At 45.5% G+C, this 23636-nt stretch overlaps 1 protein-coding gene across 4 annotated transcripts in view; it reads left to right on the forward strand.

Moving 5' to 3' along the window:
* The window catches only part of Rora (RAR related orphan receptor A), a 730196-nt gene that overhangs the window by 634443 nt on the left and 72117 nt on the right, over positions 1 to 23636 (forward strand). Inside the window, exon 1 of one of the 4 annotated variants that reach the window (XM_057766321.1) lies at positions 414 to 531. The exons of 2 other annotated variants lie outside the window; for them this stretch is intronic. The gene's annotated coding sequence lies outside the window, so the exon portion shown is untranslated. Of the gene's footprint in view, positions 1 to 413; positions 532 to 7665; positions 7685 to 23636 lie in introns of those variants that run through there. One more of the 4 variants, XM_057766322.1, reaches the window with a different exon arrangement.

Raw genomic sequence — 23636 nt, forward strand, 5'->3', positions numbered from 1 at the left:
CTTTGGCGTCTTCTTAGGCGCTGTCACTCGCTTGGGTGCGCCTGGCACCCGGCAGGGCTCCCCAAAGAAAGTTTGCCGAGAGTCGCAGAGCTTGGCACGCTCCGGGAGGGTCTGATAACTGGGAGGAAGCTGGGGACGTCCACACTGGGTCCCCAGGGCCCGCACCCCGGGACAACTCTGGCCTGGGGGGGGGAGGGAGGCGCCAGACCGGGCCCTGCTTGCGAACACTGGTGGTGTCATCGCCGAGACTGGTTAGCGTTCCAGGCCTGGCGTCCGAGCTCCGCAAGGCCACCCCACCCTCTGCGGCCCGGAGCGCCCGAGTTCCCGAGCGGCCAGCGGGTTGGGAAAGTGCAGCAGCTCAGCGCTGCGTCCCCTGGACGCCGCCACTTCCGAAAGCACGCGGGCCAGAACCAGCCCCGCGCCCCGAACGTGCCAAGAAGCCCTCGGCCGCAGCCCCGGCCGCTGCGCGCTTGTGCATCGATGTAGGGAGACAGCCCGACCAGCGTAGAGGATTGGAGGGCAAAGGCCAAGGTTAGTCTGCGGCGAGGGCCTACGAGCACAGGTTAGCTGCGGTCTAGCCTCCGCGCCCCGGGCCTTCCTCCCGGATCTGGTGTCTAGAAAAGGGCAGTAGTAAGGTGGAAAGGAAAGAGGAAAAATGGTTTGCTGGAACGGCTGGCTTCAGGTGCCCCAAGGTGAGGTGGGAAGAAGCCCAGGCAAGTCAGGGAAGTTTGTGATGGAGACAAAGTTTGGAGGTGCGCAGGAAGTTGCTTGTGCCACAGGGAGAAACCGAGACACACACTTCGACCATTGGCCCTGGAACGACTCAGCCCGCAGCACTCTGCTCGACCGTGCGCCTGCTGGGTCCTCTTGGGCAGATAATCTGCCCAAGCAGTGTGCAGGCCCCCGTCACCCGGCTTGGGGATTTAAACCTCCATCTGTCTGTGTCACAGTGACGGCTGTTCTCAGGGGCAACAACTATGCGCACCCCGAAGGTCTTGCGGGGATTTTGCTCGCCAGCGCGGGCGACCTGGTGCTCGTTAAACGTTTGCTAGATTTGAGATTATTCTATTGTTGCAATCCAGGATGAAGGACACCCGTACCGTATCCACGCTGGGTTTACTTTCAGATCACCATGTTTTTCACTGGAGACAGGGTGGCATATTTTATTAATTATTAACAGGTCGAAGCATTCAGGACGCTGAGATGAGCTGGCGGTGTGTGCGATGAAATCTTTCTGTAGGATGCGCCCACGGCAAATTTAGTGCCTTTCCCCTACCACTTGCGGGAAGTGAGATTGAATCACTTTTATAATATGTGACTGGTATAGCAAAAGAGAGAAGAGCTGCCCGTGATCTTAAGTGTGTGAAATATTTGGGGGAAGGAAAGGTGTTGAGGTTTCTTATTATGTAAAAGAAATCTGTTTCCGCTCTCCAAAAGAAAACCTCGGTATTGCTTCCTTTCATTAAACCTGTTAAGTGAAAAGTGACTTCCGAAGCCGTGAAGCCAGTTGTATTTTTCCTTCACCTCCTTAAATTAAAAAAAAAAAAAAAATAGAATTTGCTCTTCGGGAGGTGTCGGTGATGGTCCTTATCCAGTCTGTTTACATTTGTGTTGATTGGGAGAAAGGTGGGAAGCTGAGAAGAGGCTTCTTTTTAATTGCCTTTCCTCTTACTGAACCGTAAACCCTCAGATGTTAAGGAAATATCTTTTGATGGTGTTACTTGAAGCTGATGGTTTTTTTTTTTTGTAAGTTGGCTTCTGATTTTTGTAGGTGAAGTTCTAGACAAACTCGCCCTGTGATAAAACCCTGAGATCCTCAGCATTCTCCCCCCACACACTCCCCATCCCCACACAGATCCTTTTTGGGAGCATACTCTGATTGCCATAAAGTAATAGATTCCTAGATTGTTAGTATTGTTGTAGAGAAAGGGAAAAAATACATGTATCTTATAACTCCTAGCAGTGAAGTTTTCCTTAATACTCGAGCCCTGGGGGCAGAGGCTGATGATGAGAATTAGGGACCTTTCAGGTCCAGCATCTCTACAGTCCTGTGTCTTCACAGCACTGACTTTTGCTTTGGTGCAAAATTTAACTGAACAAAACTAGTTTGTGGGAAAACGAGGAATGCCGTAAGTGTTTCCATATCAGATTTAGGTGGGGGGGAACTGGCCTGGAATCATATTAAATATTTCCCTGCTGCCTCTTGGTTTTAATAGTTAAATTGGTTCCATATGCAAGATTTTACATAATTAGATTCTCCGTGCAAAACAGAAAGGCTCTTCTTCATAGTGTAGCTTGCTGGTGTGTAGAAGCCTGTGAGTAGGGGATGGGAGAACAAGCCACCATAAAAGAGAGATGTCCTCTTTGTTGCCTGATTTAATGGTGTTTCTTAAACATCATTAAACCGGGCCTTTTTGAACTCACCAAAGAAGAAAACCCTTTCTCTGTGTCAGTTGTCAAATTAGTTTAGGCTTAAAGTGGTTCCATGCTTAGGAAGTAATAACCTTGAGTTTGAGAAATTCTCATTTCACCCGCCGGTGTTTCTTGTTTGTTTGTTTATTTAATTAACAACAAATTCCCACTACCATTTGGATTGCTCCTCTGCGCACAGGAAAAGAGTGGGGATGATTTGTAGTATGGCAGCAAGGGGCACCTGTTCTGGCCATCATGAAAGTAGCTGAGTGCTTTAAGACTTGGAGCTGGGGCAGTTGGTGTTCGATGGCTCTGCCATCTCTGCTTGCATCAGGGGCTGGGAAAGCTGAAGGCTCCAGTGTGAGCCGCCATCCTTCCTCCAGTTTGTCACACAGATGCGAGGCACCTTAAACCTTTGAAAATACTCTGTGTATTGATAATAAGTGTCACACTCACCTTGAACAGTCCAGAAGAATTTAGCGTTTGTTTTCACCATGTGAAAATCGGTTCCGTTCCTAGCCTCATTTTAAGCATCATTCCTGGGGTAGCTCTTACCTGGGACTTGTGTCCCATTTAGAGGACCTTTGATGGATAGAACGGTGAGAAAGTGATGGTTAGACCTTGACAAAAAAAAATTCAAATGGCTGCCACTGCTGAGCCAAGGTTTTTGTTTTGGTTGTTTGTTTGTTTTTTTTTGTTTTTTTTTTTTTCTCTCCTAAAGAGGATTTAGTTCTTTGGAAGACAGAAGGTCTGGGGCCTGAGAGATGGTTCATTGGGTAAGGGCACTTGCTGTCTGAGAACCTGAGTTCTGTCCCTGGAACCGACAGAGTAAAAGAAAAGAACCAACTCCCACAAGTTGGCCTCTGACCTCCACATGTGTGCCACGGCAAGCACATGCCCACATGTGTATAGATGTAATAAATAAATATTAGAAATACTATAAAACAGAGGTTGTGCATTGGGTGTACGGGAGCCTTGATTCTCCATGGGATGGCGTCTCAGTGCTGTTTTCATAGGCAATCTCTCAATGCTGTGTACGGCAGTTATGTCACAGGACGTACACAGCGACAACACGCTCCTGTCACCTGCTTTGCCATCAGTGGAGCTGAGCGCCATGATGTTGTAAACATTACCCAGGTAGAAAACAATATGATATCTAAACAAATATATGCTGTGCAATTTCATCCCCGATTTTTTTTTAACGTTTAGTAGAATATCTCTAAATCTAATTCATAGTTCTGTAGTCCCTCTTTCTCCCGTCTTTCCATCCCAGCCAGGGGGTTCACAATACCAATCGGCAAGATCAGTAAACAGATCTTTGCCAAACATCTGGGGGAGCATCCTTCGGCTTTGTAACTAGCTCTGTGTCTCTAAGAAGGTAACGTTTAGAAAGAGTCATTTATTGGTACAAAAGTTAACTTTGTAGAGGGATGGGTGGGTGGATGAATAAATAGATACATGATGTGGAATTCAGTTTTCTTAAAACTTTCACTATCAATAAAGTTTCTTTGTATAGAATGTGTTGTCTGGGAATACTTGGTGATGGAGATGCTTTGTACAGGCCTGGGGTATAGTTCAGTTGGTAGAACGTTAGCCTCCTATGTCCAAGCCCCTCTCCTTCTCCCCTTTGCACCAAAAGAAAAGAGAAAGATGGATTTTTCTGTTTTCTAAATACTCACAATTTATATTGCAGAAACATCGAGGCTGCTTTAGTCTGTATGTTTCATATTTGATCATTAAAAACCACAATCTTTTTAGTGGCCATAATCTTGATGTAACCAGCGGCTAGGCTGATTTTATATTTTTCTAATTTCAAATGTATTTTTAAACATTCACCTGTGACATTAAGGATGAACTGACGTTGGATAATGTTTCCAAGTCTACACGCTGACCCTTTGAGGAGTGACAGATAGAATCTCTGCCCCATCTCGCCACTCCTTGAGGGTCCTTCCCATCCATCTGTCCTTTGGACTACTGGACGGAGAGATTCCCAGTCTGAGTTCTCTGTAGCCATCAGTATTGTGTGTGACATGGCAGACCAACCTTTTCCCATAAACTGTCGGAGTGCTCGGCCTGGAGAAGAGGTCTAAATGAGTGCTCATGACAGCTAATGGGCACTGTGGGACCAAGAGGCACCTGAATATTTTGCTTCTATACTTTCTTTTTTAAGCGAACTGTTGGGTTTTGAGACAGCCTAACTTGAACCTCTGCGCTCATGGCTGTAGAAAGCAAGGCCGAGTTTACTCCCTGCCAGTGCTTTTCTTTCGTCTGCTTCTGACTTTCCTCTGAAGTTGACCAGGCATTTTCCAATCCAGCAGGGACAGAGTATCAGTCTGTATACATTAACCATGCCCTTTGTGTCTCAGACACGCTCCTGTTTATGCCGTCTGATGATCCCGTGCATTTGAGTTGAAGAAAATGAAGCTCACGCAGGTCATGTGCCATAGCCAGTTTCTTCCAGCTGACTGCTGGAAGAGCCTGGACCAGACCACTGAGTCCCACATCTTCCTGCTACCCCTGAAGGAAGCTATAAAAATGTCCTGTGCATAACTTTACCTCTAGTTAGTGTCAATGATAAGTCTGCCATTTATATGAGGGGAAAATAGATTCAATTATGTAATGCTTTGCTGAGCCTAATATCTTTAAATTACTCTTTAATAAAATCAATTTGCTACAAATGGGGTTATTCTTATTTGCTTCTCATTTCTCTTCATGATTTTCATTAAGCCTGCTTGGTATTAAGATCTGGGTGAAACCTAAGTTAGACTTTCCTAAATAATACAGAGTAGCATCATGAAGTTCAGCCGACCTGTGCAAGGAGTCACCATTATGACAGACTTCGACCGAAGATTTGACTGTCGTCTGTCTGTCCCATTTATCTTTTGGCAGAGGGTTCACAAATGTCTCTTTATTTCATTGTGCTTCATATGGTCGAATGCTCGTGAGCAGCCCCCTTGAGCATGGAGGTGTTGATCGGCCAGGAACATGTTACCTGTTGTTGAGAAACTCGGTGTCTTTCACAGCAGCAGACATAGGAGTTTTCTTGGAAAGGTGCAGAAACTCGCGTCTTGCCGGGCGGGCACTTAATCTCTCCAGCTGCTGGATTGAGGTGTGCTGTTATTTCAGAGGCTCGGGGAGCGTTGAAACTTTTAAGGCATTCGGATTAAACATCCCATCCGCGAGTGGGTGTTCACAACATTCCTGTGACATGAATGTCCTGTTCTGCTTGAACACCTCCTGTGATGGGGTGTTCAGTATCTCTAGAGTTCGCTTATTCCCTGTTGAATTGGAAAAGTCATTTCCTACCAAGCAGACATGTCTGCCTTGTTCTTGTGGTCCTCTGGCTCGGAGTCTGCCTTGCAGCGCTGATGGGGTGCCCGCAATCCTTGGAGCTGGAGGCTGCCGTTGGGAACTAGAAGTGAACACAGGCACACCTGCTCTCTGCTGGTCTTCTCCCTCCCCTCTCAGAGTTCATGGTTCAGCCTTCTTATCTAACAAGCGCACTTAAGTTTTTCTAGAAACACTTGAAATTCTGATGCCAAGAATGAAATCCAGGTGCCGAATGTGATATGGTTGACTTGGTGCTTAACTCACCACATAGAAAAAAGAAAAATATGAGTTAGAGATTAAAAAAAAAAAAAATTTGTTTGAAACATACTAAGGTATATAAAAAAGGCTTCATAACCCTACTGGGGATCAGTCCATATTGTAAAAGTGGAGTCTTATGGGTACATTATTTGACTTATGTTGGTCATTTAAACTATAAACTATCCAGAAAAAAAAAGTCAAAAAAATAATAGGCACATTACAAGCTCTAGCTCTTTTCTTTTTTTTTTTTTTTGCAAAGCAGTATCACATCTGAGATAAGGCTGCCCTCTAGTGGATACTTGCTCAAGACAGGCAAAAGCCGTGGTGAGATGAAATTCCCATCAGGCTAGTGGAAAAGGTCAAAGGTTGTGAATATTTTCTCAAGCGCTACGGGGCATTCTCCATCAGATTCAAAAGTGTAATTCATTCTCTTATGCAGCTATTAGAAATGACTTATTAGAATTAGATAATGAATTTCTGAAGTTTTCTTGGAAGGAAGGAAGGGACGCATTTAAGAAACTTAAGCTCTATGAAGGCTTGTTTGCAATGCTCTGTTATCTGTTCTAAAGCCGAGTGGCGTTTGGTTTGTGAGCAGTTACAACCTGTATAAAAATTCTTGTTTTGTTCCAAAATTTCCACTTCCGTTCTAATTTCCACCCTTGACTTTTCTTTTTTAAAAAAATATAGGCCAGTGAAACCCAGCATTGTTCTTTTTCAAATCAAGATCTTTTCAGGAAAAAAGAAAGAGAAAAAGTCAATAATTAGAATCGCTGATGATGTTTTTGGCAAACATGGGTGTAGAAACGGTTAGCTCCTTGATTTATGAAGACTTAGAGGGTTTAGTTCATTCAGCAGGTAGAGTGCTTGCCTAGCATACAGAAGGCCCCGAGTTCAAGCCCCCATACTGTATAAAGGAGATAGGGTGGAACACTCCTGTAATCCTCACACTCATGAGGTAGAGGCAGTAGGATCCAAAATTGAAAGTCATCCTCGGCTACAAAGGAGAGTTTGTGACAACTCATAAAACAAAAGGCAGGCCTCAAAAACAGACAACCCAGGCTAACAACAGCCATAAAAGCACTCGGCATAGATTCTGTGGACAGAATTCGTTTGCATAACTTGTGGGACCTTTAGTGAGATTTGAGTTGACCTTGAGTGTCAACCATGAAACTACCTCACCTCTGTGGAGGAGCCAGAGGCACAGCAGGTCCTGATTTTCCCGCTGAGATGCCTTTGGGGGTGGGGGTGCATCCCAGAGGTATAAGAACCCAAGCGAGAGTATGATTTTTGTCACTTAAAAGTTGGGATCCGAGCTGTAATAGCTGAGGTAACCGAGATGGAAGAAAGACGCTGTGCGACTTTACAGGAGGACGGGTCTGGCTGGCTGCTGCTCGAAAGGGCTACTGCAACTATTCATGAAAAACAAGGCAGCAACAAGAAGGGATGGGGGGGGGCAAAAACTGTTGTTTTGGCCCTTTGATCTTAGAAATAAGGTCGTGCTTCAGAAGTGAGGACTCGTGGTTAGGTTGAGATCAGTTATTGAAGCAAATTGTTTTATTTTGGTTTTTTTTTTTCAAAGCGAGCCTCGCAGAAGTGTGATCCTCACCCTCTTCGCTTCCTTTCTTTCCCCATGGATTGTTATCTTCAGGTCTCACTTCTGATTTCTGCAGAGCGCAGTGCAAACGTAAATATTTATTTTGGACATGCTTAAGTGTCTCCTATGTGCTCGATCATTCTGGTGCCACTTGTATGCTTTTATAGTCAGATTCAAGTCAGTCGGGTGTCTTGGGTCATGAATCAGCATTTTTAAACTATACCAAGATGTTGGCAGCCACAGTGAACCAGAGAAGACGGTGTTGAGCCTGTTGGGCTCTCGAGTTTGTAGTTTCCCAGAGGTAGGTGCCATTTAAAACCAAGGAGACAGCTATCCCATGAAACATTAATATAACTGGAGAAGGCCAGCTCGTACACTTATGTGTAAACACGGTTTGCTTTCAAGGAATCTAAGAGTTAACTATAAAATATCTACCTAATGATCCTGCCTAAGACTGGTTTCCAAACCCTGGAGTAAAACTTAAGTTGGTAACAGGCAGATTACTGGGTCCCACCTAAAGATGGCCTAATGGAGTCAGTGTGGGGTGGGGCCCAGAGGGTGGATTTAATCAGCATCCTGGGTGTTTCTGATGCAGGCATCCTTGGGCCTCAATTTGCTAACACACCCTTGTGTGCTAAGCAGTCAGAGCTGGGGTGGGCAGCGAGGTGCTCTCCTCCTTCAGTGGTTCCTAGATACTGTCAATCATCACCATCCTATGGGGTGCACAGAGTTCTGCCTCTGGATAGGTTTGGGAAGTCCTGCTCTGGCCTCTAACTACGGAAAGAAAGTGAGGCTCCGACAGTGAACCATCTTAGGGTAAACATAGACTCCCCTTGATCCCACCGAAAGGAGACAGATTGGGGCACCCAGAGTGAGGCATTTCTGCCATCATCTCAGTAAGACCCGCACTTCAGCTAGTTTTCTGTGGCCTTGCTTTCCACAAGTGTGGAGGAGAAAGCGGGTAAAATGTTACCCCCAAATCTCCTAACCCCAAACGATCGAAATAGGAGAGGGTCCTGAGGCAGTCTAGGTGTCTGATAGAGGTGCCTATGACACCGAAGCTCTTTTATCCTTTTCTGAATGACACAGTCTGGAGCTCTGGCCTTTGTTAGCCACATTGACTCAGGGAATTCCAGCCCTGTGTGTGGTGGGGACTCTTATCTCCAGAGCAGGTGGGGGAGTCTGCCACAGGGTCCAGGCCAATGACAGTGCAAACAGCAATGGCTTTCCCGTGTTGCCGTTTTCTGTTTTTCTTTTCAGCAACAAAGTAGATTCCTTACCCCTCAAGCTCCCCAGCATTTCCTGTTAACAAAAGGGCCTCTCTCGGGTATAAACATCAACTGAATGTGTCTGCAGTGGCCGAGCTGGAAGAGTGGGGTGAAGGGAGCCAATTCCAAATAACCAGACACCCTACCTCTGCCTCCAAATAACCAGACACCCTGTCTCGGATTTCAATAACCAGACACCCTGCCTCTGAGTCCATATAACCACACACCCACCCTTTTGTACAGAGTGAGTTCTCATCCGGCAAAGCCAGTAAAAGCTGGACTCTGAGAGCTGTGGAGGCAGACAGCACTCCAACGCACTCCGACCCTGGGAAGTGGTTGTGCAATACCCTGTTGCTTGCGGCAGCTTCAGCGCTGTGGGCTGTGGGGACCAGTGGTGACCATGACATACGGTGTCCTTGGTGTGTGTGTACTGTGGTGGGGGATGTTTCAGTAAACAGACCAACTGCTTTCATACAGGTAACTGCAGTGGCGCAGCCAGCCTGACACAATTACGATGGCTTCGTGGGTGAGCATGAGAGAGCCGAATCACAGAATTGCCTCGGCCTGTGCTAAACACCTGTGATAGGCCTAGGCGGGAGCTCAGAGGCCATCTGGTCTCTCAGCACCCAATATTGTTAGGATATTAGACTAGACTGAGCTTTCAAAACGTACAGGCTCTGTGGATTAGAGAGATGGAGCAGTATTTAAGGGCACTCAGTGCTCTTATAGGGGATCTGAGTTCTGTTCCAAGCACTCATATCAGGTGGCTCACAGCCACCTCTAACTCCAGGAGAGCCAGCACCTTCTTCTGGCCTCCTGTACGCATGTGCACATACTCACACAGAGACACATGTTTAAAAGTAATATGTTTTAATTTTTTTAAAAAAATCTTGTTTTTATATATTTTTAGTAATTTATTTAACTTTATTTTATGTGGATTGGTATGAAGGTATCAGAATCCCCTGGAATTGAAGTTATAGATAGTTGTGAGTGGCTGGGAATCGAACCCGGGTCTTCTGGAAGAACAGTCAGTGCTCTACCACTGAGCCATATCTCCAGCCCCCAAATATAAAATTTTAAAGTGCGTGCATGTGTGCGTGCGTGCATGGGCTACATGAGATTCTGGTGAGTTTGATCTGATGGTATTGGTGGATCACAAGTGCTGGTAAACTTTAAGCTGCACAGATGATCCTGATTGAGAAATCTCTCAAGTTCAACACCTTTATTTTATGCGTGAGTCATCTGGTCCCCAGTGTGGCTGCGCAGTGCTGAGGAGTGGAAAGCCCCTACATGCGGAGGGAGGCGGGAGAAGATGAAGACGTGGGTTCCAGGTCAGATCTGTTGTGTGGTAACTGGCAGGGTTTTTTCACTTGTGTTCTTTCCCGGTTTGTAAAATTAGAAGGTTTTGATTGACATCTGTCAAGGTCTTTTCCTGAGCTCCGCTTTAATGAAAATGTTTCTGTTAAAGTTGAAAGGTGAGCTGGTCTCTAGTTCAAGAAGTGGGGAAGGCAAACAGAAGCTTCCCGACTTCTCTATTCCCTGTCCCCAGCCATAATTGCTAAAGATACTTCAGTCGGCTAACCAGCTCCTTTTGGAAGTGAAAATTCTAAGGTAGAGAGAGGTAATTGCTATGTCAGCTATTTAAATACATTTTAAAACAAGAAGGCTTTCATTAATATTAACAAATATGCCCAGGCTTAGTTCTGGCAAATTACAGCCCTGTTTTATCAAGTTCTAGCCCAAAGACTTTTCCATTTTTGATGGTTGAGTTGAAACCTAGGGGTGGGGAGTGGCTGAGAAATGAAAGCACCAAACAGCCCTAACCACTGTATTCCACAGTAATTGTCTTCCCGACTGGACATTAAAGCCCCAAATCCCGAAGAAATGTATCTCCAAATTTGTTTGCATTGACTTGGAGGCAGAAACCTCCAACACCGGAACTAAGTTCTAGCATGGAGAAGATCCTGTCCCTACTTCTTTCGAGGCCTGGTATCCCTAAGAACTTGGGTTTTGTTGTAATGTTGATCAGAAAGAGAAGGGTCTGTTGGAAACCACCATAGTGTGCTGTAAGCACCTTAAGTGTACTTACGGTTTTTTTTAGAGTGGGGATAATATTTGACATTTTCAGGAGCGATTAAAACAAAGTTTGAAATGAAAATCTGATTGGAGTTGGCACAGGAAACTCGAGTCGTAACTTCAGTAGCACTCTTTTAAAGACGAGCATATTGCCTGTTCTCTGGTTCGGTAGAAATTTGTGGGGAACGCCAGACTTCCATCCAGCAAAATCTTCTAAAAGAAGTTTCCTGCCTCCACCACTGCAGAGAAACAAAGTTCATTGCCATTGAGTTAAGAGGGTTCAAACTTTTGGCAGCCTCTTGAAGCCCCCTGCTGCTGTTGCCTTCTCAAACCCTTTTGAAGTGGCTTAGACGTTTCTGTGTCTTTTCAAATGGCTGCTTAGGAGAAATACTGACTGAACTCGTTTCGACTGTTAAGATGGCTCGAGTGTTTTCTGCGGAATGTTTTTATTTGCTAGAAATCTGTTTTGCGCTTAAGCTTCTTCTTGTTGAAGAAGTTTGGTTACCAGCCATCTGATGATGCCTTGGGGTGTTTACAGAAAACGTGGGTGCCGCAATTATATTTGAGCACAGCCCTCCCCCACCACAGATAGCACGGTAATCAGCAGCAATGGAGAAAACATGTATTTAAGGATTTGATGCTTGTAAAAGAGGGGCCGTAAAGGAACATGGTTGTTCAGATGTGAGAAGTGACTGGCAGCTCTCCTTGTAGGCATGCTGGTAACAATAAAGTCTCCAAGTTCAACATCAAAGCCAGCACAGTTTACTCCACCAGTGACTTGCACATCAAAGGGGGAACTGAAGACAAAGGGAGTGAACTGAGGTGTTTTACCTCATAGCCCAATCTCTGCGGGGCGGTGGGGGGGACTTCATGGATGCACATCAGTTTTGTATTATTTTGGGGGAGATGGCTCACAGATCTTCATTTCATAAGTGACGGAAATATAAAAGGAGGGCAAATGAGAACTTTTTTCCTTCTTCTCACTTGACTTTTACTTAGGAAAGATTCATCACAGGAGAGACTGGATTCTTTCTGGCTTCCTTCAGGTAGCAAACTCTGTATCAGGCTGAGGATTCCAAACTTCACCTAATAGGCTACATGGAATTCTCTACCAAATAGGACAGTTTCAATTGGGTGAACTCATACTGCGTTGTTGAATTACCCTTGACAACATAAAATGGGACCTCAATTTAGATAGTCCTCCATCCTTTCTCCCCCATCACCTGCTTCTCATTAACCTTGATGAATCAGGTGGGGAGGGGGAGGGTTTGTCCGCACACGCTCGTGTGTCTGTATATGTGATAATGAAATTTAGACCTGTTAAACCGGCTCTTAATTAATCACCGGGTCTGTGTCTCTGTTTCCTGACTCAAGTCATGTGTATTCCGAAATGCTGAGGTTAGAGCAAGAGTCAAGAGCTGAAGACACACACCCCTTTAATATTACACAGAAAATAAAACCAGCCACCCAAGTATTAGGGGTGGTTTGAAATAATATGCTCATTTTTCTTTCTTCTTTTTTTCTTGCCTTTGAAATTTGAGATGCTTTTATAGTTAGCTTTAGTAATTTACTCATTTTTAAATGCTATTGAAAAATAGTAGTGCCCAGTGCAGTCATTAATAAATACAAAGCAGCTTTCTCGGGGCTCCAGGGAAACTTAATCAACACACAGTGTTACTAATTGATGCTATACTGAGCTGGCAGAGGCAGCGCATCAGTAAACAGAAGTTAGAAAGCAAGAAGTTAAGGAACTATAGGGATTATGTCGACATCAAGGGCTGGAAATTATAATAAGGCCTCTTTAGGGGAGTATTCATTTGCATTTGGCTGAATTAGGGCACCCGATTATTTTTGAAGACACTGGAAAGAATGCACCCCAAGTACTCAAGATGTGGAAGGGCTAAAGGTGGGGCTGTGGATAGGGGCTGAACTAGTCTTTTTTATTTTGTAACTCATGCTGGTTTGATAATTTTTCAGTAGCTTGGTATACAGTATCTTCCTTTCTTAGCAGTGCTAATGAAATCAACTGTACAGATCTGTTTCTATGAGTGTGTGTGCCTGCTACCCGTCACACACACACACACACACACACACACACACATTGGTGTACACGAATCAGCACTTCCCTTTTACAGTGGGTTTTAGGTGTCCACCTCAAATTCATAAGACTCCCCTGGCCAGCTCTTCTACCAACTGAGACACCTCACTCAGGTTTTGTTTTATAACACAGAATTTGTACTGAATTTCCACAGTTGAATTTTTTTTAAAATAAGTAAATAAAAGCAGGGAGGACAGGTGGGTGGAGGCAGAATTAAGCTAACCCTTTGAAATCTTTACCCCCAACTCTACCAGGACACCAGCCTTGAGCAGATTAGAGTGCTTTGGGGTTTTATTGTCTCTGTCCTCTATACAGTGGCCCTCTGTGTGTGACCCAGGGGTCTCAGAGGGTTCCCAGGGTCCTCTAGTGTGCTCGGAAGGATTGAAAGGAATTACATGAAAATCTTAAGAGAGTGTTTGGTCTTTGTGCACTGCCGACCTCCTGCCCCAAATGGTGAACGGCATTGGGAGGTAAAATTGCTGGATGCTGCCTGGGTCCAAGCTGTGGTATTGTTTGTGCCAGTGGCCATGGACACCTTCGTTATTACACACTTGGTGTTAAGGAAAAGCAACATTCAGTGCCAGTTTTACTAAAGAATGTCCTTGATGAAATGGTATGAAAAGTACTAACTTTTAATTTAAAAATTTCATACTATTATTGTTGGTAGGTGGGTGTGCGTGATATGGATGGGCAGGGAGGTATACTGCACGCCATTGCTCACCTATGGAGGTCGGAGGACAACTCTGTAGTCGGCTCTCTCCTTCCACCTTTAAGTGAAATATAGGAATCAAACTCAGGTCTCTAGACTCACACGGCAAATTCCTTTACTGCTGAGCCATTTGTCTACCCCGACTTTATTCTGTTTTGGTCACTGAGTACATAGCTCCTGAGCGTTCTTTGGGAAACTTGTGTTTCATTCTGAAGCACTATTCTGTCTCTGGGGAGAAGCGTTGTACCCTTGTCTGCCCTGAGAGCTAACTTGGTACTTACTGCATGGAAATCCTTGTGCTTGAGAGAATGGGCTGGCTATGGTTATTCAGTCTTGGGTAGATGTCACCGCCTCTGTGAAGTGAACCAAGTGTCTGTCGTGCGGAGGAGAACAGTCAATTGTGTTTATTGTCAATAAGTTCAGTCTTGCATACAGAAATGACAGGTTTGGAATACTTGTGTCCAACCCCATGATCGACCTGATACTTTAGGAGCTGCGCAGATGATGGGGGCGGGGAGCTAACCATGGTGAGCCCTTGAGATGATGGTATCTGATAAAGAGATGTGTCACCACTTAGGAAAACTACAGAACTCAGTGAACCAACATCTCTGTGAAACCCATGCATAGGATTACAAAACCGTGCGAGGCTTCGAGGCTCAGCCACAGGACAAGATAGAGCAACTGATTTGAATTGAGCAGAGCGTCAAGTTGCTGGTGTGGTTTTAAGATCCATATTCTAATTAATGGCTTGCTGGGAGTGGCGGTTCCCACCTCTCAACCCAGAACATGCGAGGCAGGAGATTTGTCATCAGTTTGAGGCCAGCCTGGTCTCCGGAGTGAAATCCTGCCTCAAAACAAACAACATGAACAAAAAAAGAAAAAGGGAAAATTCCCACTTGTCAAGTTTGTGAAGCATTATAGGACATCAGAATCCCTCAAAGAGGCCAGTGACATGGCTCAGGGTGGGGCCTGCTTAATATATAGGAAGCCCTTTCCCAGGGTGGTGGAGGGCTGAGTGAGCATAGTGATACACAGCACTCAGGTGGAGGCAGGAGGATCAAAAGTACAAAGTCATGCTTGGCTGCAAAGTGAGTTTGAGGCCAGCCTGGGCTACGTGAGACACCCTCACACCCCACCCCCGTGTGTGTGTATAAAAACTATTAAAAGTAATCTTTTGGCTGGAGAGATGGATGTCTCAATGGTAAGCACTGACTGATCTTCCAGAGGACCTGGGTTCAATCCCTAGGACCCACATGGCAGCTCACAGCGGTCTGTAACTTCAGTTCCAGGGGACCTGATACCCATGACAAAACAGCGATACACATAAAGTAAAAATATGTGAAAGTACCCTTTCCTTTGACTAGCCACTTTCCTGTGTGCGACCGGATTTTCTCACATATTCCATGAGAACATCACGCAACACATTGAATGCAGAGAAACAGCTATGACAAGCCACAGATGAAAAAGATTTGTGAAAAATAAGGAAAAAAATAGAACATGGAATTCTTTGCTAAGTTCCGGTAGAGTATTTTTTTTAATGCGTGACAAGTAAATACTTTAACTGTTTCCAGTCTTTCTTTGTCATGTGGTAGTAATGGATGTACAACCCAGAGAAATCAAAGCTCCTTGTAGCTTTTAAGAGTTTAAAATTACCCAGAAACCCAATGTACTACAGTTGACTCTAGGAAAAAGAATGTGCGGCAGAGTTCAGGGTGGGAGTAGGAGAAATTTACATGTACAGTCAGATGAGTTTGAATAATTTATTAAACAAGGCACTTTTAAATATGAATTTATGCTCCACTCCACCATAGCATCCCATCGTTGATGGCAGTGGAAAACCACGGTTGTCATGGGTATATTTTCCATGGTTTTTGTTTTACACACCAGGCAGAGATCCACTATAAAATGGTGGTTTATGGAGGCGTTACGGTTTATCTATAACTTTCTACAACCTACATTAGGTCTACAAGACCAGCACTGGTGAATTCCTCCTGTTTGCCTGTTTGCTTTGAACATCCATGTAGGAAATGCTATTCTGAACAGTTGGTACTGCTAATGGTCACTGTCCCAGCTTCTGGGAGCTATGAGACTTCTGCCACTACTCTGGATAATTTGGTGAGTTTTATCACTGTGTGATGGCTACCTTCAGAGGAGCTGTCAATCACCCTCCCTCAGGCCTTCTCCATTAGGGAACAGTCAGCCCAAGTATCTTTTGGCACCCAGAGTGTGACGAGAAGGCTGAGCCCTCATCTAGCTTCAGATACACTTGGCAGAATCTGGTCCATTACTCTAATTAAATGCATGAAATCCCAGCCTTCCCTGAAATCTCTTGGGGAAAATAGCACGCAGCTAGAAAGCAATGCCTAATATTTGCTCGTAATTTTATAATCACTTTTTTGGCATCTGACACAGAGATGTGTACACTGCCCTCTGTGACCGGGCCATTGCCTCGTTGTTATTATCAAGCAAGGGGCACGGGGGTCTCGTGTTCTCACTGGCTTCTGATGCAAAGGCTGCTGGGGGGGGGGGAGTGTTTGGCACTCTCATGCCAATAACTGGGAGATAACTGGATGCCTCTGGCGCCTGGTGGGTCTTGGTGCTGGGATGCCTTGCTCCGGGCTTGGTTTTATTGGCCAATTAAAGGTAGAGGCTGGGCACACTCACTTGTATAAACAGAGATTGTGCAATGGCCCCAGCCAGGCTGGCCATGAGAAAGCCCTTCTCCCACATCAGGAGGGCTGGGAAGAAAGAGTGCTGAGGTTCCTTCAGAATATCTCACCCGCAACTGCATGGGTGAGGGATGAGGCCAAGGGGAAGGAAGGAAAGCAAAGCTAACACTCTTGTCTTCCATGTCCCCAAAGGCTGTGGGGAGGTAAAGCTGAGGCAAACCTGGCTCTTTAAAGATTAGAGAAACAGCACATCTTTTACTGGCTAACAAAAAGGCAAGAGGGTGGAGAGATGGCTTAGCTGTTCAGGGCACATTGCTACCTTTGCAGTGGGCCCAGTTTGGTCCCCGCACTGGGAGGCTCATAATCAACTGTAACTCCAGCTCCAGGTCTGATGCCCTCCTCTGGCCTCCATAGGCACCTGCATACTTGGCACATACGTACGTGCATGTGTGTGTGTGTGTGTGTGTGTGTCACACACAAAAATGAACCAAAAAAAAGCAACAAAATAAATTTAAAAATAAAATGAAACACTCCACTTTCCCTCTTTGAAAATAACATGTCAGAATGATATCCTCTTTGAAATAAAATGGATTCATGTGCTTTTTAAACATTGTTTTGTTAAATTCCTAGCATCGTCCTGACAACTGACTTAAAATAATAGATTTTATATACTAAGTCGTATACTATTTAGTAGTTTTGAACAGGCAAAGAAAACTACCGAAAACCACACCACTACCCCAAGACCCTCCTAGCTTCATATCTTCTTAATATAAGTATGTTTTTATAACCTACCCAGTCTAATTTGTGCTGCCTCTATACTAATAGGTATGGGGCAATCCACTGGAGAGTGGTCCACCAACCAGGAACACTTCACAAGGTGGAGTGGAATTTGCAACCTTGCAGTGGAGAAAGTCAAGGCACCGAAGACTATCATCTTTTCCATGTAGGCCTGTGTAAACACTGCAGACACTGACTCCTAAATGAAATAATGGGGTAGGTGGAAAGGAAAAGGTGAGATGGTTCAGTGATATTGCCATGGAAACCAGAAAGTCTTCTACAGTGTAATGCTGTCTGGGCACTTTCTAGCTCCTGCTGAAGGGTCTATCCCTCACACTGCTAGAGTTCCATGTGAACAGCAGTTGAACATGGGTCAGTCGGTCCTGAGAGATGGGCGAGCGCCGTTCCGAAGAGACGGGGTCTCGCTATGTTGCCCAGGCTGGAGTGCAGTGGCTATTCACAGGCGCGATCCCACAGCAAACTAGGCCTTGTTCTGAAAGTGATCACCCCTCTTTGGCGGCATCTTAGTACTCTTCTGGCTTAGCTGAGGACACAGTTGCATCTGTCCACACACAGAGGAAGTCAAGTGGGTCCATCTCTCCGGCTCTCTGGAGGTCTCTTGGTCCTATGGAAGAAAGAGAACAATACTTACCTGGTAAGGAACTTGGAAAGGAGGGTACACATACGAAAGACACTTGATAACAGTGTCTCCCACCTAACAGACACTGAATTCATATACAGCAGGGGGTGATGTTATCATAAATGCCATCATATTCTCCTGCACAAGGTCCATAGTGTATTTCACATAGTCAAGGTTGGAATTAAAGGGATGAGTTTGTCCAAGCTTATCTTATCTGGCACACCTTGCACTTGAACCCAGGCCTGTCTCCTGCATAGGCGTTCTGAACAGGTGGGAGCCGATGGGAGACCTGGGATGACAACTCCCATCTCTGACACCCTAAGAAGCATGTAATCCTGTGGGATCCCAGCCCTGATGCTGCAGTCAGCATCCGGAGCTCTCCACTCATGGTTTGTAAAGTGCTTCCCCCGTGTCAGGCGCTGTGAGATGGATTACCACATTGAATAGTGATGCCTCTCATCTTCGTTTCTTACGGAGGAGGAAGCTAAGACGCAGGGAGGCAGAACAGCTTGCCCAGGACCTCAAGTCCAGCATGCAGCTGCAGCTGGAGGCTGCAACCATCTGACTCCCTAGACTGGGCTAACCCCTCTGCTGTCCCTGACCCAACATTCCTAGCACCACATGTCACAAAATGTTCCTGACTCTGTGATGAGGTCCCTGTGTACGTGTCACGGGTTCTTTCTGAACAAACAAATGTATTAAGCATGTGATATGTCCTAGGTGCATAAAAAAGGGATAGCAAGGGTCTGCGGCAGGAATGATTCACGATAAGGGTACATATCTGCTCAGAGAGACACACAGTTCATGGCAGGGTATCACACAGAGGAGTCCTGATCAGGCTGAAGGCCTAGTTGCAGCTTTCTGGAAGAGCTAAAGGCTAAGCCGAGCTTTGAAACAAGGAAAGGTCACCCCCCAATAAAGGAGAGAGCTGGTGGAAACTCTCAAGGGGTCGATGATCAGCGGTTTGGGGGACAGCAAGAAGTTCAGTGTGTCTATCTAGAGACCACTGGAAATGAGGCATCCAGAGGGAGCTGCGGGGTTCAAACTGTGAAAAGCCCTTGCTGTCACTCTCCAGGGTGGTGTTCTTTGGTTTCAGGGTGATGGGGGTGTGCTGAGGGAGGTTGCCAAACATTTTTAAGACACACAGAATCGCTTAGTTCAGTCAGGTGTACTTAGTGACTTCTTTTTGCTTCATCACTTTGTATGGGATAAAAAAGCACTGGGGACCCTTCTCTGGTATGATTTGGGTATCACTGCCCATGCTCCACCCACTCCCACCCCCTGTGTGCTGTCAAGAGATGCATGAAAGGCACCCACCATAGAATCTTTCAATGGATTTTTTTTTTTTTTTGCACTTTGCTTATTATAAATTGATTCCAGGACTTCATTATGGTGTCACCAGAGATGAATGGGGCAGTAGTGTTTTGCCTTGCATTGCCAGAAGGAGGGAAAACAAGTTTCTACGGAGCTGTAGTTCAATCACGCTGCTTGCAGAAGCACGGCCATGAAAGGCTGGAGCAGCGCGGCTTTGATTCTAGAAACCCCCGTAGCCCTGTGGGTGCTACAAGCAAAGGCGTAAATTAAAGGTTGGAGCCAGCTTTCAAGTATCGACTATCGAGCAAAAAGCTCAGCCCACACTCATGCACTTACTGGAGCTTGTTAAAATAAAAATACGATCTTGGCTGGGCTCGTGTCGCAGCCGGTATAATTATGACATTGAAGATTGCTGTTTGAATCGGGGCTGCTACAGCACGCGTTTATTTAAAGATGGGCTTGGTAATTTAATGCATGTTAGGCAGGACTTAGGACCAACTTGGGGGAGAAGCGTTGTTGCCAGCTGCCTCTCAGGTTGTTTCTCTTCCAGGTAATCCAGGTAAACACCTGGAACGAGGCAAATTTAGCCAGAATAGAAAGGATCTGGTTCCCTGACTGTATCGATTCTGGTCTGTTAAAGGTTGCCATGACATTATTGGCTCCTGATTTATTTCACAGATGAGATAAGATGATGCATTGAAGGTATCTGGCTTTGGAAGAAATTATTTAGTATAGGCATTGTGTGGTGCATGTGCGTGTGCATGCAGATTGGAGCCAGAGGTCAGTATTAGGTCTCTTCTTCCAGCCACTGTGCACTTCCCTTTTGAGACAGGGTCTCTAGCTGGCCACTAAGCTTCAGAGATCCCTCTATCTCTGCCTCCTCAACCATAGGATTAGAGGCATGTCCCCATGCCTGGCTCTTTACACGCGTACTGAGGAACCAAACTCAGTAACTCATGCTCATAGTCTGAGCCTCTGAACCATCTCCCCGGCCTTACAGATACTAATTATTGTTTTCTTTTTTTAAGTGGTGAGAGAGTATAACTAAGAAGCCACTTTTCCTTCCTCTTCCTACCAGTGGCTGAGGTGGGGTGGCCAGCTAGGTAAAATAGTCGCAAGCCTATGGAAGAGAATGGATTATATTGATTGAGCGTCCCTAATCTGCAGTACTTTCAAGCCTGGAAACTGAGAATGGGCACAATTATGGATTTGGGAATAGTTTGCTTTTCGGTTCACATATTGCTACCAATACTCCAAAATCCAGAAGCAATAAGAAATGCCTCCAATTCCCCAGCATTTCAGGAAAGGGGTACAACCTCTGTGTTTCCCATGGTTTGTTTCTTGTTCGGTTGGTTGTTTTCGGTTTACTTTTAATGCTTCGTCACATCCAGAGTATTCAAGTCTTGGGGAAGTTGCGGAGGACTGTGCAAATACGATGATACAAAGTGCTCGTTTGGGGATTGCCTGCTCCCATAGCTCCTTTTCCTAGTGTGTGACTGTCTAAACTATTCTCTGCTCCTTCCTGGCCCTAGAGAGCCAAGTGCTAAGCACCTTCTCGCAAATGAATCAGCTTGTCCCCACTGGCTGAGCGGTGTTTGATGTTTAAGACCCCTCAATTATGTCAGTTAAGAAACCCCTGAAGGCCGGGCGGTGGTGACGCACGCCTTTAATCCCAGCACTCCGGAGGCAGAGGCAGGCGGATCTCTGTGAGTTCGAGGCCAGCCTGGTCTACAAGAGCTAGTTCCGGGACAGGCACCAAAGCTACAGAGAAACCCTGTCTCGAAAAACCAAAAAAAAAAAAAAAAAAGAAACCCCTGAAGTCAAGTCTGGGAGACAGAAGAAGTGGGGTTGCACCCACCCAGCCTCTTGCCCACAGATCTGTGGGATTCCCTACAAGGAATGTCACCCACAGGCCTCCTCACATCAGGAGTGCTGGGATGCAGGAATTTCTCTTGTGTGCTCCACCTCCAGATAGCTGGTGGGTGTCGGCTATCTTGTTCCTTCTCGTAATCGCCTCACCTTCTTCCCTTCATTTCTCATGGACTTTTTAAAGGAGTCACAGGACAGTGGTAACCTGGGTTTCTGTGCAGCATGCTATTCTGATGAGTGAGTTCCATGATTCCCCAGTTGGGAATAGACTCTTCATTGTAGAAAGGGACAGCGCAATGCAACAGCCTCCTAGCCATGGGGACATTGTGTAGAGTATTCGAACTGTAGATGGCATCTAGTCCAGCATGACAAACTGAAGTAGGTGGGAGATTAAAGGCCAAAACAGGTTGATTTGGAGGAAAGTTAAAGACTAGAATCAGGGTCTTCTCATTTCCCTGCCATGTTCTGTTTGTAGCTCATACTTCTGTACATAGCACCAAGAATGTCAGGGCAATACTGTAGTCCAAATGTGCAAGTATCATGTTAGGCCTGTGTACCACTAGTCATTATGCTCTACACTTGTGTGTGTATCTGTACAAGCATGGTGCATGTATGTTGTATGTGAATAGTGTATTTGTTCACGGGTATGCGGATATATCTGGTCTGCGGATATATCTCGTCTGCTGTCTTGCTCTACCTCTCTCTGCCTTAGTCCTTTGAGACAGAGTCTGACTGAACCTGGAGCTAGGCTGGTGGTCAGCAAGCCCCAGCAATCCTTTCTCTTTCCCCCGAGGTGCTAGGGTTACAGGTGCATAGATGACCATGCCCAGCCTTTGTGCAGGTGCTGGGATCTGAATCAGGCCCTCGTTCTAGTGCCAGCAAGCATTCTTACCCACTAAGCTACCTCTCCAGCCCCCAGATGATACCTTTTCATGGAAAAATTAGACTGTTTTTATTTAGTAGAAAAGTAGGAGGAAAAAAATCCATCAGAAGCCCCATGTATACAAGGGCATTAATTAATGTAGTCTTTAAAGGCACAGAAAAAGAGGAAACTCCTCAAATATAAATTTCAGTGAACTCAAAACTGTGAGAGAAGCCAACAGAATCACGTACCTTCCTTCATTCTGAGTACCATGAAAATGTACCCCTCCTGTCATATGTTGGTCTTCCAATAGGAGACTCAGTGGCATTCCTTCCCTTGCCCCCACACCCAAACAAAAACCAATGCCAAGAATAGTAAATAACCACCTTCGGATAATACCAATGGGTAAACATATCCAGAATCAATTATATAAGGTAGTGTTGGCAAAATGAAGAGAGAAAGAAAAGGGAAGGGCAGGGGTAAAAGTATTATCAGCCATCCAACACGGGACCATACAAGGCAGAAAAGAGACCGGGTAAAATGCATAATGATACAGTCATATGCGTCCTTCCTGTCTCAGGAGCGGGTCCTGACAGTTATCTAGTCCAAGTCACTCCTGTGACTTGAGAGGAAAGAGGAGCTCAGAAAGGTTAAGTGGCTGGCTCAGCGTCACCACTTAGCAGCTGAGTCAATTTTGGAACTTTGGTCTCTTGACTCTCAGTGCAGTGGCCCAACTACTGTACCCTGACCCTCTAATTGATTGTGTGCCGACAACCTGTGTCAGGGGTATGGGGTCAGGCTCATGGAGCCCTCTAAACGAATAGCTGCTGGAGACTTACCATGAAAGCTGTTTGTGGTTTTAACCATCTCCAAAGGACCAAAACAGATTAGTACAGTATAGCGTAAAAACTGGTTACATCGAGAATAGAAGGAAGTTTTGCATGTACACTGAGTTACCTAACAAGTGTTTATTAAGTGCCTGTGTTGTGTTTGCGTGACCTACAGCCCAGGCTCAAGTGTCTTCTCTCGAAGAGGCGGGGGAGGGAGGGCACCGCTGGGTTTGTCCCCTTCATGTCCCTTCCCCTCCCTTCTGTGGCTCAGGTACACATCTTTCCTTTCTCTGCCTTGTCATATCCTTTCCATCTGCTCTTTAAATGTCAATCTCTGTTCTCTTCTCCTTTCGTAGCCAGTGTGGTTTTCTCCTGTTTATCTTGCTCTCCTTTCGCTGACGCATTCTATTTGCATGTCTTTAGCTGCAGTTAATATCTGCTAAATCAAACCATATTGGTTTGAATGGCTTCCATTGAGTCCCGAATAAAAGGATGCTTCAGTTGCCTGGCTCCACTCTCTGTAGGTTCTTTGTCAGTCAGGAGGTTTAACTTACTCAAAACCTTCCTTGTCCCCATCCTGCATCCCTAGATTGTTCATCTTCCCCCTGTTCAAGCCAGTTCGCCCTTTGAGCTGTTGTTCCTGTAAACTGATCTTAGTTTGGGGGGGAATGACTGCTGTTTCATTTGCTCAAGATTTGGTGAACGAGGACACCTATTGTCCTGTTTATTTGCCATTGTGGCGTTTTCACTTTTACTGCCTCCCCACCCTCATTATAAGGACCACAAGCACTGCTGTCTTTAGTTAAGCCATGGTGAGCACACACTGTCTGAGCATCCGTCAGAGGACTTGAGGCTAGAACGAACAGCCCTCGGTTTTTGTTGGTTTTTTTTTTTTTTTTTTTTTCTGAGAAGGGAAGCAAGATGAACAAG

The sequence above is a fragment of the Chionomys nivalis genome, chromosome 4, assembly GCF_950005125.1.
Source record: "Chionomys nivalis chromosome 4, mChiNiv1.1, whole genome shotgun sequence".
Taxonomy (NCBI): domain Eukaryota; kingdom Metazoa; phylum Chordata; class Mammalia; order Rodentia; family Cricetidae; genus Chionomys; species Chionomys nivalis.